Source organism: Papio anubis, chromosome X, assembly GCF_008728515.1.
Source record: "Papio anubis isolate 15944 chromosome X, Panubis1.0, whole genome shotgun sequence".
NCBI classification, from domain to species: domain Eukaryota; kingdom Metazoa; phylum Chordata; class Mammalia; order Primates; family Cercopithecidae; genus Papio; species Papio anubis.
In genome coordinates, this window is record NC_044996.1 from 99,281,468 (window position 1) to 99,294,200 (window position 12,733).

A 12,733-nucleotide genomic window follows, 5' to 3' on the forward strand; every position below is an offset into this window, starting at 1 on the left:
TTATTTATAATGATAGGAAAGCAGGAAACAGATCTAAATGCCTATCAATAGGGAACTGATAAAATACATTGTGGTATTAAAAAGTGAAGTGCTATGCAGGTACAAAAATGGATAAAAAAATCTCTGTGTAATACTATGAAGTAATCTTAGGGTATGTTGTTTAGGGAAGAAAATAAAAAAGGAGAAAACAGTATAGATGCCATTTTTATCTAGGAAAGGGGAAATATACATTATAAATGCATGTATAATTATGCCCATATGTCATTGTAAATGAAATTATAAACCATAACATTAAAAAATGGTTACTTTTGGGGAGAGGAAGTAGCATCAAAGAGACAGAAATAGAAGCTAGATTTCAATGAATATACCTCATTTTGTGTATTTGACTTTGAAACCATGTAAATATTTCATGCATTTTGAGGCAAAATTAAATTTCTACAAAGCAACTCCTAAAATTGAAATTAAGAAGACATAAATTAACTTATGTGTATATAGTTGTTGGCATAACTACCTAAAGAAGACTTATACCCATTGATTTTAAAACACAGAAATTTGTCTGTACATCCTTAATGGGGACAAAACAGCAACAACAAAAGGCAGACCTAAAAACTAGATCTAAAACTAGTTAGTAATTACATTGTTAGTGGTAGTGTTGATAACGTTATTCTGTGACTGTTGTATGTTTATTGTTGAATAAAGCAAATGAGCATTTTTTGGTGTCATCGGGATTTTTGACACGGGAGAAAGGAAATCAATATACAAATTCAATGACATTAGGTAAAACTGGTGATTCTCATTTTGAATTGGAAGTATCATGATGAACTCATGATGCATTTTCTTTTTAAAAGGCCTATTTGTTAGCTTTGTTCACTAAAAAGATCTAGAAACAAAAATGAACCAGAGTAATAAGTAACCCTACAGCCCACACTGTGGTCTCTAATTTCGCATTAGAAGGATCAGAGTTCCTGGACAAAAAATGTATTAGATGAGCTTAAATATCATGTGATATAATAAAAGCAAGAAGTTTTATCAAAGAGTAATAGAATTGTGTCTTTAGGACTCAGAAATCAGTACGAATAGGTTCCAGCTGATCAAAGGTAGGTCTGTCTGAACATCATGAAGGATAAAAACATGTAATGGATTTAAATCCATGAGTTCATAAGGATATTTTAAAAAATACTCTTTGATCTTCCTTGGAGGATGCTAGAGAACCAATTTACTATTCAGAATTAACAAGTAAGAGGGTATGCCAATGCACTCCAGAAAAACCCCACATAAATAAGGGGGGAAAATCAAACATTAATTATGCCTTTCCTATATGAACTGTATCTCAAGGTAAACAAATAGTTGAGAAGTACAAGTTTCTATCTATAGAAGTATTTCAACTAATAAATGAAAAAGAAATAATAAAAATAAAACATCACCATTTTGTAACACCTATCCAATTAATGATGTAGGTAATGGTCATTAGTGGCTATTAATGGCATAAAAAGAGAGTCAGACATTATATGCTTTCTAATGGAAACACACCACATCACCTATAATAAATATGTGAGTAAATTTGTTTAACTATTAATTTAAAATAATTATAACAACTTTTCATATTTGAAAATGGGTATAAAATTAAAACATTAAACAAAATCAAGAGCAAGAGTATCCATTGGATAGTAAAACTAATCCAATGGGATAAAGATATAGATTCTGAATAACTAAACTTTCTTAGAAAATACAGCCTCCAAATCAACAAATGGAAAAGTTTATCTATCCAACAGAAGGCCTAAGAAAAGGAACAAATAATAATTACACGAGTAACTTCAAATACATTAGTAATCAAAATAAATGTAACATATTACACTCTTTATTAAAAGAGTGGGCCATTTAAAAATTCAAGTATGTAAGACACACATCAAAAAATAAAGCCACCAGAAATGTTGACAATAAAGAAATGAAAAACATCATGCAGGGTAGAAGAAGATGGCACAACAGAAGTCCCCACCAATTATCCTCCCTGCAAGGACACCAATTTAACAACTATCTACACACACACAAAAAAACCTTTGTAAGAACCAAAAATCAGGCAAGCACTCACAGTACCTTGTTCTAACTCCATATTGCTGAAAGAGGCACTGAAGAGGTAGAATAAACCCTTTTGAATTGCTAATGCCACTCCTCGCCCATCCCCTGACAGCGAAGGCTTGATGCAGAAAGACTTTCTGTGCTCTGGGGAGAGGGAGAGCCAGCAATCCTTAGGCGTTGAACTCCCAAGCTGCCTTTGTTAAAGCAGAAAGCAAAGTGAGACCAAACTCAACTGACGCCCAATCACTGAGGATGCATTTAAACCTGTACTAGCCAAAGGGGAATAGCCCTTCCCGAGTTTCTGCAAGCCTTCCCACCATGGGCTAAAGTGCTCTGGGGCTCCAAATGAACTAGAAAGGCAGTCTAGGCCACAAGGACTGCAACACTAGGTGAGTGCTAGGGCTGAACTGGGCCCACAGGCAGTGTGAACTGGGTGGCGGGTTGGGGGGTGGGAATTTCACCTACTGAATCACCATCTGGGGCAGCTAAGGGATTGCTGGTATCACTCCTTCCCTAAGCCAAGGGTGCACAGCTTGTGTCTCCAAAAGACATCCTCCATATCATGGTAGCATCAGCTTCTGAGGAGGCCTCAAGGAGGTCTCCTTCTACAATCCTCCTTCCACAATCCTCCTCCCTTTAGAGTCATGGGAGAGGGCAAAGTGGGAGCAGGCAAAAAAAGAGAGATTCCTCTCCTTCTACTTGAGGAGAGGAGAGGGGAGAGTGGGAGGACTTTGTCTTGCTCCTTGGATACCACTTTAGCCACAGCAGGATAGGGCATTGATCAGAGTCATGAGGCCCCCATAACAGGCCCTACCACCTGGACATTTCTAGACACACCTTGGGTCAGAAATTAATCCACTGCTTTGAAAGGTGTTACCTGCATCCGTGTGAAGGGACCACCAAACAGGCTTTGTGTGAGCAATAAAGCTTTTTAATCACCTGGGTGCCACGGACTGAGTCTAAGAAAGGAGTCAGCAAAGGGAGATAGGGGTGGGGCAGTTTTATAGGATTTGGGGAGGTAGTGGAAAATTACAGTTAAAGGAGGGTTTCTCTTGCGGGCAGGGGCAGGGGTCACAAGGTGCTTGGTGGAGAGCTCCTGAGATTCATTGTCCAGGAGAAGGAATGTCACAGACCAATTGATCAGTTAGGATGGGGCAGGAACAAATCACAATGGTGGAATATTATCAGTTAAGGCAGGAACTAGCTATTTCACTTCTTTCGTGGTTCTTCAGTTACTTCAGGCTAGCTGAATGTATACATGCGGGTCACAGGGGTTATGATGCCTTAGCTTGGACTCAAAGGCCTGACAAAAGGAAGGATCCAGTCCTGACAGGATTAATCATCTGCTAATAGAAGAGCCCTTGGACCCTGGCCAGCAGTGATACCCAGGTACTATGTTGAGGGCCTCCAGTGAGATGCTGAGACTTGGAGGCCTCGAGTGAGACTCGGCATGTTCTCAGCTGTGTTGGCTATGGGGTGAGACTCTTTCTGCTAGAGAAGGGAGCTTTGTCTTGCACCTCAGGTACCAGCTTGATAACAGATGGGTATAACACCAAGCAGGCTCTTGGGGTCCCCAATTCCAGGACTTGGCTCTTGGATGGCATTTCTGGACCTGCTCAGGCCAAAGAGGAGCCCACTCCTCTGAAAGGTGAGTCTCAGGCCAGGCAGCATTCACCGTAAGCTAACTAAAGAGCCCTTGGGCCTTGAGGGAACATCAGAGGTAATCTGGAAAAACTCCCTGTGGGCCTGAGGTGGTGGTGGTCACATGCTGAGCTTCCTTTGCCTTTGGAAATGGTGGGGAGGAGTGGGAAGGACTGAATCTTGTGATTGGAATTTCAGCTCAGCAGCAGTACCCCAAAAGACCAGGTGTAATTCCAAGGTTTTTGACTCTAGTCCCTGGCTCCCAGATGGCCATGCTGGGCCCTCCGGAGGCCTGGGGGAGCTTGCTGCCCTGAAGGGAAGAAGATAGGTCTGGCTGGATTTGCCACCTCCTGATTGTAGAACACCAGGACCTTGAGCAAACATAGGCAGTAACCAGGCAGTGGTTATAGCAGGCCTCGGGTAAGAACCAGTGCTGTGCTGGCTTCAGGTCTAACCCAAAGCAGTCCTTGGGTAGTAGCCATAGGGTGCTTGTGACAATCCACCCCCAGCTCCAGGTGACTCAGAGCAGAGAGAGAAACTTCATTTGCTTGGGAGAAAGCAAGGGAAAAGAACAGGACCTTCTGCCTGGTAATCCAGAGATTCTTGCAGATCTTGTGCAAGACTGTCAAGGTGGTACTTCTACAAGTCTGATGAATCACAGCACTACTGGGCTTGGAGTGACCCCTAAAGCAAATGTAACTTAGATCACAACACCCAAATCCGTTCAAATATCTGGAAAGCCTTCCCAAGAAGGACAGGTACAAACAAGCCCAGACTGCGAAGACTAAAATCAATACCCAATTCTTCAGTACCCAGACATAGATGAACATCTACAAGTATCACAATGATCCAGAAAAACATAATCTCACAAAATGAACTAAATAAAACATCAGGGACCAACCCTAGAGAAACAGAGATATGTGACTGTTCAGAAAGAGAATACAAAATACCTATTTTCAAAAAACTGAAAGAAATTCAAGATAATGCAGAGAAGGAATTCAGAGCTATCTGATAAACTTAACAAAGAAATTGAAATTATGTAAAAGAATCAAGCAGAAATTCTGGAGTTGAAAAATGCAACTGGCATACTGAAAAATGCATCAGAATCTTAAACAAATTTACAAGAAAAGAACAAATGACACAATTGAAAAGTGGGCAAAGGACATGAACAGACCCTTTCTAAAAGAAGACATACATATGGCTGTGGGATATGATAAGGTTTCTCTTCAAATAATCTGATCAATCTTTTATTCTTTAATTCATAATACCCACCCCCTTTTCCCCTTTTCTCCTTTTTTCCCTTTTGCCTCTGTTAAATGTCCAAACACGCCACAATACCAAATGTTATCAATATCAACTCACATTCCTTTCCTTATTTAAAAAGAAAAACTTTCTAACTCATTACAAACACCCCTTCCCCTTCCTCTCCACTTTCTTTTATGTGCCCACCTTATCTTAAAAAATCAAATGTTTAGCCAACCAAAATTAGTTTAAATTATACAACCCGATCCCGGCCAAAAAAAAAAAAAAATACAAAAACAAAACTTGCGTCAAAAATAAAAACTCTCATGCCCCTTTGTTCAAATATACTCTCATAGCAACTGGCCAAAAAACACCCCTCTACACAAAAGTAAAATTGCTTTACTAAAAATCCTTTATTCGAGTGTTCAATTTCCTTAAAATTTTAAGTTTTATTCCTAACATGGCCAGCAATCATATGAAAAATGCTCAATATCACTGATCATTAGAGAAATGCAAATCCAAACCACAATGAGACACCATCTCACACCAGTCAGAATGACTATTGTTAAAAGGTCAAAAAATAATAGGTGCTGGTGAGGTTGTGGAGAAAAGGGAACACTAATACACTCTTAGTGGGAGTGTAAATTAGTTCAACCATTGTGGAAGACAGTGTGGTGATTCCTCAAAGACCTAAAGACAGAATTACCATTTGACTCAGCAATCCCATTACTGGGTATATATGGAAAGGTATATAAATCATTCTATTACAAAGACACATGCACATGAATATTCAATGCAGCACAATTCACAATAGCAAAGACATGACATGGAATCCACCTAAATGCTCATGAAAGAAAATGTGGTACATATACACCATGGAATACTATGCAGCCATAAAAGAGTACGAGATCATATCCTTTGCAGGGACATGGATGGAACTGGAGGCCATCATCTTTAGCAAACTAATTCACGAACGGGAAACCAAATACTGGATGTTCTCACTTATAAGTGGGAACTAAATGATGAGCAGAACAACACACGCTAGGGCCTATTGGAGGGTGGAGAATGAGAGGAGGGAGAGGATCAGGAAAAATAACTAATGGATACTAGGCTTAATACCTAGGTTATGAAATAATTTATACAACGAATCCCCATGACCCAAGTTTACCTATGTAACAAACCCACACATGTACCCTGAACTGAAAATAACAGTTAAAAAATTTTTTTAAAAAAGAGAGAGAGTAGAAAGATGTTTACCAGAGGCTGGAAAGAGTCATGGGGGTTGAGCTGGAAGTGGGGATGGTTACAGATATATCTAAAATGAATAGATAAAGCCTAGTATTTGATAGCACAACAGGGTGTCTATAGTCAATAGTAATTTAGATGTACATTTAAAAATAACTAAAAGAGTATAATTGGATTGTGAAACAAAGGATAAATGCTTGCAGGGATGGATACCCCATCTTCCATGATGTGATTTTTATGCATTGCATACCTTATCAAGACATCTCATATACCCCATAAACATACACACGTATCCACAAAATTATCCACAAAATAAAATTTAAAAACCCATGCAGATACTAACTATAAAAAGCTGTTAAATTATATTCATATAAGTCAAGTTAAAGTTGGAAGCCAAAAGCACTAACTGTAATAAAGACAGATAACTAGCAATAATATAATGAAGTGAAAATTCTGCCAGAAAGATATTTGTTTTCAACTTGTATGCAACTGACAATGTTGCCTCAAGGGATATACAACAAAAATCCACAATAATAATAGGAGATTTAAAATCATCTCTACTATAAATTGATAGATCAAGAAGATAAAAAATTATTAAGGGTGTAGAATCTGTGATATTGCAAAATATATATTTGGTCTTTGTCCCCATTTTCTTACATACAGCTACCAAAACCCTTGGGTTCTCTAAAGAGATGAGAATCTTTTGTATACTAATGAGATGACTGGTGACTGGGGCCCCTAAATATCTTCAGGAAGGAGGGTAGTCACTGGAAATGCCAACATATTATTAGAAGGTCATGATATTTAGCCCCACCTCCCAACCTTTGGGGAGGGAAGAGGGGCTGAAGGTTGAGTTGATCACCAATGGCCAATGATTTAGTCAATCATACCTACACATGAAGCTGGTTCAGAGAACTTCTAGATATCTGAACACATGGAGGTTCCTCGAGTGTGGCATGCTCAGAAAGGGGATGAAAACTCTGTTCCCCTTCCCACATGGTTGCCCTGTGCATCTCTTCCATGTGGCTGTTTATCTGTATCCTTTTTAATATTCTTTATAATAAATTGGTAAACATAAGTATTTCCCTGAGCTCTATGCAATGCTCTAGCAAATTAATAGGATCCAAGGAGAGAGTCATGGGAACTCCAATTTACTGCTGATTGATAGGTCAAAAGTACAGATCACAACCTGGGGCTTGTGTCTATCATCCGAAGTGGGGGACAGTCTTGTGGGACTGGGCCCTCAACCTATGGAATTTGACAATAGTGTCAGAATTGAATTGGAGGACACACAGCTGGTGTCCCTTGGAGAATCTGCTGTCCATGTGCTATGTGTTGAGTGTGCAAGTAGAGAGCAGAAAGGAAAAACAGGGTTTTTTTCTCTTACAAGAAGGAGTTTTGTTCTTCAAAGGAACAACAAAATTAGCATTCAATAAATATAAAATATACATTATTTCCAAATATAGATGGAATATTTATAAAAACTAGCCACTTAATAGAACTTAAAGTTTCTAAAAAGTGTAAAAGATCTGTTATCATATTGACTATGTTCTTCCTTGATCACAATAAAATTGAATTAGAAATCAAGCACCAGAAAAAGGTAGTTAAAAACACAATGTTTGTAAACTTTTAAATGTTCCTGGAACTAACTCATGCTTAATAAGAAACAATGAAAATTGCAAAGTAGAAATTTAGACCTGAATGACAATGAAAATACTACATTTCAAAACTTGTAACATGCAGCTAAAGCAGTGTTTAGAGAGAAATTTATAGTCTTTTTAAAATGTAATTATTTAAAAATGAAAAAGATTGAAAATAAAGACTTTAATTGAAAATAAAAAAGTTGTGTTCTCTTCCAGAAACTAGAAAAGAAATGACAGAGAGTCAGTTAATATGGAAGAAATAGAGACTTTATGGGACTAGGAAACTTAAAAAAAAAATCTTCCTTGAAACAAGAACAGGAAACTACAAAAAAATCACATTCAGGAAACAACAATAAGAACAAAGAAATAAAAACATGGACATTTTTCAATAAAATGGAGTGTAATTTTGAGAAAAATTTCCCGGAAAACAGCAACAAGACAACATTATGAAAATGAAAGATAAAAGATAAGCTACCTGTTGAGGTTTTACATCTAAATAATAGGAATTCATAAGGAAAGACAAATAGATACAGAGAACAAAGAAAATAACGCAGAAGTCACAGATGAAACGATGTAAGAATGTTTCCCATATCTGAAAGACCTGTTTCACAACTAAATGGATCAATCAATTGAAGGGCTCAAATCTAGGCATGTCTTCACAAAATTTTAGGGCACTGGAGATCCTGCAGCTTCCAAAGAGGAGAAAAGGAAAAGGTTTAACAGGAATGTAAAAGAGTCAGAATAGCACTGGAGTTCTAACCAGCAACAACGAAAGCCCAAAACCAATAGAGCAGCACCATTCTTGAAAATAATTACAACCAAGGTTTTAACAAGCAGCTAAACTATCAAATAAGTGTCAGGGTAGCATAAAGGCAGTTTTTTCCCCACATGCAAGATCTCAAACATTTTTGCCTCCCAGAAAGTGAAGGAGTAAACCAAGAAGGAGGAAAACATGGGATTCAAGTAATGGGGGCTGATATAAGAAAGAAGGAAGGAAATTCCCCCTATTACTGCTGATGTGAAATCTCAGAAAGACAACTGCAGATCAGGGAGAGAGCAATCAGTAGTTTCCAGAAGGGATTTCTTCAAGAAGATAAAAAACAAAAATAGAATCCAATATTATATTATTCTATTATGAGGCTATTTACACAATGGAGCATAATTTTAGGGGGAAGCATTTGCGAACAAAACAAAAAGATATCAACTACAAGAAAAGAAAAGATTACGCAGGAAAAAAATATTCCAAGATAAATACCGTTTATATAGTCCCAATAATGACTCAATTATGGTTAAATGATTATGATTTAACCAAAGAAACCATATAACTGTTCTGGAAGGACAGGGCACAAGGAAAATATGGCATGAGGGAATGTAGTGGGGATTGAGTAACAGTGAGCGATAACTAAACCCAGATACCAATATTCTGTATTGGGACATCAATGGATAATGTTTAAAACTACGAAAGCAAGAAGCAGCAATATAAGCCATGTTTTTAAGATACATGAATCATAAGTAATAGCTAAAAGAATGAACACGGTTGCTTCTGGGGAGTAGGAATGGGGAAGGTGTGGCAGGACAGTGTTATTTGTTATGAAACAATCTATTTGCACAATTCTGTGACTTTTCCAAATATATGCATACACACACACACACACAAACTTTTATAAAGACAAATAGTAAATAAAAATAGAAAGACTAACATTGCAAATAAGTTGGAATAAAGGGGACAAGAGCTGTAAAAATAAAGTCAAAAACTACATAGCATCAACAAAAATAAAAACTGTTACAAAATCCATAAATTGAACATACCTCTAGTAATATTGAACAAAAAAAAGGAAATCACACAAAAAGCACACAAGTAAACAATATTAGGAACAGTGAGATATAACATTACAAACAAGGAGTTTTCTAAAATTAAAAGATAAAGAGAATATAAATAATATTGTTAGAAACTTAGATAAAATAATTTCTTTTTTTAATCACATATTATTGAGTTGCATATATGAATTATTAAGTTGCATATATCATGCTATTTTCTCATGTTTCTTTCTTTGTTTTGTTTTGTTTTTGTTTTTTTAGGATTTTCAAGAAGTAATTTGAACCTGAAGTGAAAATTCTTATTTATTTATTTATTATTATTATTATACTTTAAGTTCTAGGATACATGTGCATAATGTGCAAGTTTCTTACATATGTATACTTGTGCCATGTTGGTGTGCTGCACCCATCAACTCGTCCTTTACATCAGGTATAACTCCCGATGCAATCCCTCCCTCCTTCTCCCTCCCCATAATAGGCCCCAGTGTGTGATGTTCCCCTTCCCGAGTCCAAGTGATCTCATTGTTCAATTCCCACCTATGAGTGAGAATATGTGGTATTTGGTTTTCTGTTCTTGCAATAGTTTGCTGAGAATGATGGTTTCCAGCTGCATCTATGTCCCTACAAAGGACACAAACTCATCCTTTTTTATGGCTGCATAGTATTCCATGGTGTATATGTACCACATTTTCTTAATCCAGTCTGTCACTGAAGGACATTTGGGTTGATTCCAAGTCTTTGTTATTGTGAATAGTGTCACAGTGTCGCAATGAACATACATGTGCATGTGTCTTTATAGCAGCATGATTTATAATCCTTTGGGTATATACCCAGTAACGGGATGGCTGGGTCATATGGTACTTCTAGATCTAGATCCTTGAGGAATCACCATACTGTTTTCCATAATGGTTGAACTAGTTTACAATCCCACCAACAGTGTAAAAGTGTTCCTATTTCTCCACATCCTCTCCAGCACCTGTTGTTTCCTTTTTAATGATTGCCATTCTAACTGGTGTGAGATAGTATCTCATTGTGGTTTTGATTTGCATTTCTCTGATGGCCAGTGATGATGAGCATTTTTTCATGTGTCTGTTGGCTGTATGCATGTCTTCTTTTGAGAAATGTCTGTTCATATCCCTTGCCCACATTTTGATGGGGTTGTTTTTTTCTTGTAAATTTGTTTGAGTTCTTTGTAGGTTCTGGATATTAGCCCTTTGTCAGATGAGTAGATTGCAAAAATGTTCTCCCATTCTGTAGGTTGCCTGTTCACTCTGGTGGTAGTTTCTTTCGCTGTGCAGAAGCTCTTTAGTTTAATTAAATCCCATTTGTCAATTTTGGCTTTTGTTGCCATTGCTTTTGGTGTTTTAGACATGAAGTCCTTGCCCATGCCTATGTCCTGAATGGTATTACCTAGGTTTTCTTTTAGGGTTTTTATGGTATTAGGTCTAACATTTAAGTCTCTAATCCATCTTGAATTAATTTTCATATAAGGAGTAAGCAAAGGATCCAGTTTCAGCTTTCTACTTATGGCTAGCCAATTTTCCCAGCACCATTTATTAAATACGGAATCCTTTCCCCATTTCTTGTTTTTCTCAGGTTTGCCAAAGATCAGATGGCTGTAGATGTGTGGTATTATTTCTGAGGACTCTGTTCTGTTCCATTGGTCTATATCTCTGTTTTGGTACCAGTACCATGCTGTTTTGGTTACTGTAGCCTTGTAGTATAGTTTGAAGTCAGGTAGCGTGATGCCTCCAGCTTTGTTCTTTTGACTTAGGATTGTCTTGGCAATGCGGGCTCTTTTTTGGTTCCATAGGAACTTTAAAGCAGTTTTTTCCAATTCTGTGAAGAAAGTCATTGGTAGCTTGATGGGGATGGCATTGAATCTATAAATTACCTTGGGCAGTTTGGCCATTTTCACGATATTGATTCTTGCTATCCATGAGCATGGCATGTTTTTCCATTTGTTTGTGTCCTCTTTTATTTCACTGAGCAGTGGTTTGTAGTTCTCCTTGAAGAGGTCCTTTACATCCCTTGTAAGTTGGATTCCTAGGTATTTTATTCTCTTTGAAGCAATTGTGAAAAGAAGTTCATTCATGATTTGGCTCTGTGTTTGTCTGTTACTGGTGTATAAGAATGCTTGTGAGTTTTGCACATTGATTTTGTATCCTGAGACTTTGCTGAAGTTGCTTATCAGCTTAAGGAGATTTTGGGCTGAGATGATGGGGTTTTCTAAATATACAATCATGTCATCTCCAAACAGGGACAATTTGACTTCTTCTTTTCCTAACCGAATACCCTTTATTTCTTTCTCTTGCCTGATTTCCCTAGCCAGAACTTCCAACACTATGTTGAATAGGAGTGGTGAGAGAGGGCATCCCTGTCTTGTGCCAGTTTTCAAAGGGAATTTTTCCAGTTTTTGCCCATTCAGTATGATATTGGCTGTGGGTTTGTCATAAATAGCTCTTATTATTTTGAGATATGTTCCATCAATACCGAATTTATTGAGACTTTTTAGCATGAAGGGCTGTTGAATTTTGTCAAAGGCCTTTTCTGCATCTATTGAGATAATCATGTGGTTCTTGTCTTTGGTTCTGTCTATATGCTGGATTACATTTATTGATTTGCAAATGTTGAACCAGCCTTGCATCCCAGGGATGAAGCCCACTTGATCACGGTGGATAAGCTTTTTGATGTGCTGCTGGATTTGGTTTGCCAGTGTTTTATTGAGGATTTTTGCATCGATGTTCATCAGGGATATTGGTCTAAAATTCTCTTTTTTTGTTGTGTCTCTGCCAGGCTTTGGTATCAGGATGATGTTGGCCTCATAAAATGAGTTAGGGAGGGTTCCCTCTTTTTCTATTGATTGGAATAGTTTCAGAAGGAATGGTACCAGCTCCTCCTTGTACCTCTGGTAGAATTCAGCTGTGAATCCATCTGGTCCTGGACTTTTTTTGGTTGGTAGGCTATTAATTATTTCCTCAATTTCAGAGCCTGCTATTGGTCTATTCAGGGATTCAACTTCTTCCTGGTTTAGTCTTGGGAGAGTGTAAGTGTCCAGCAAATTACCC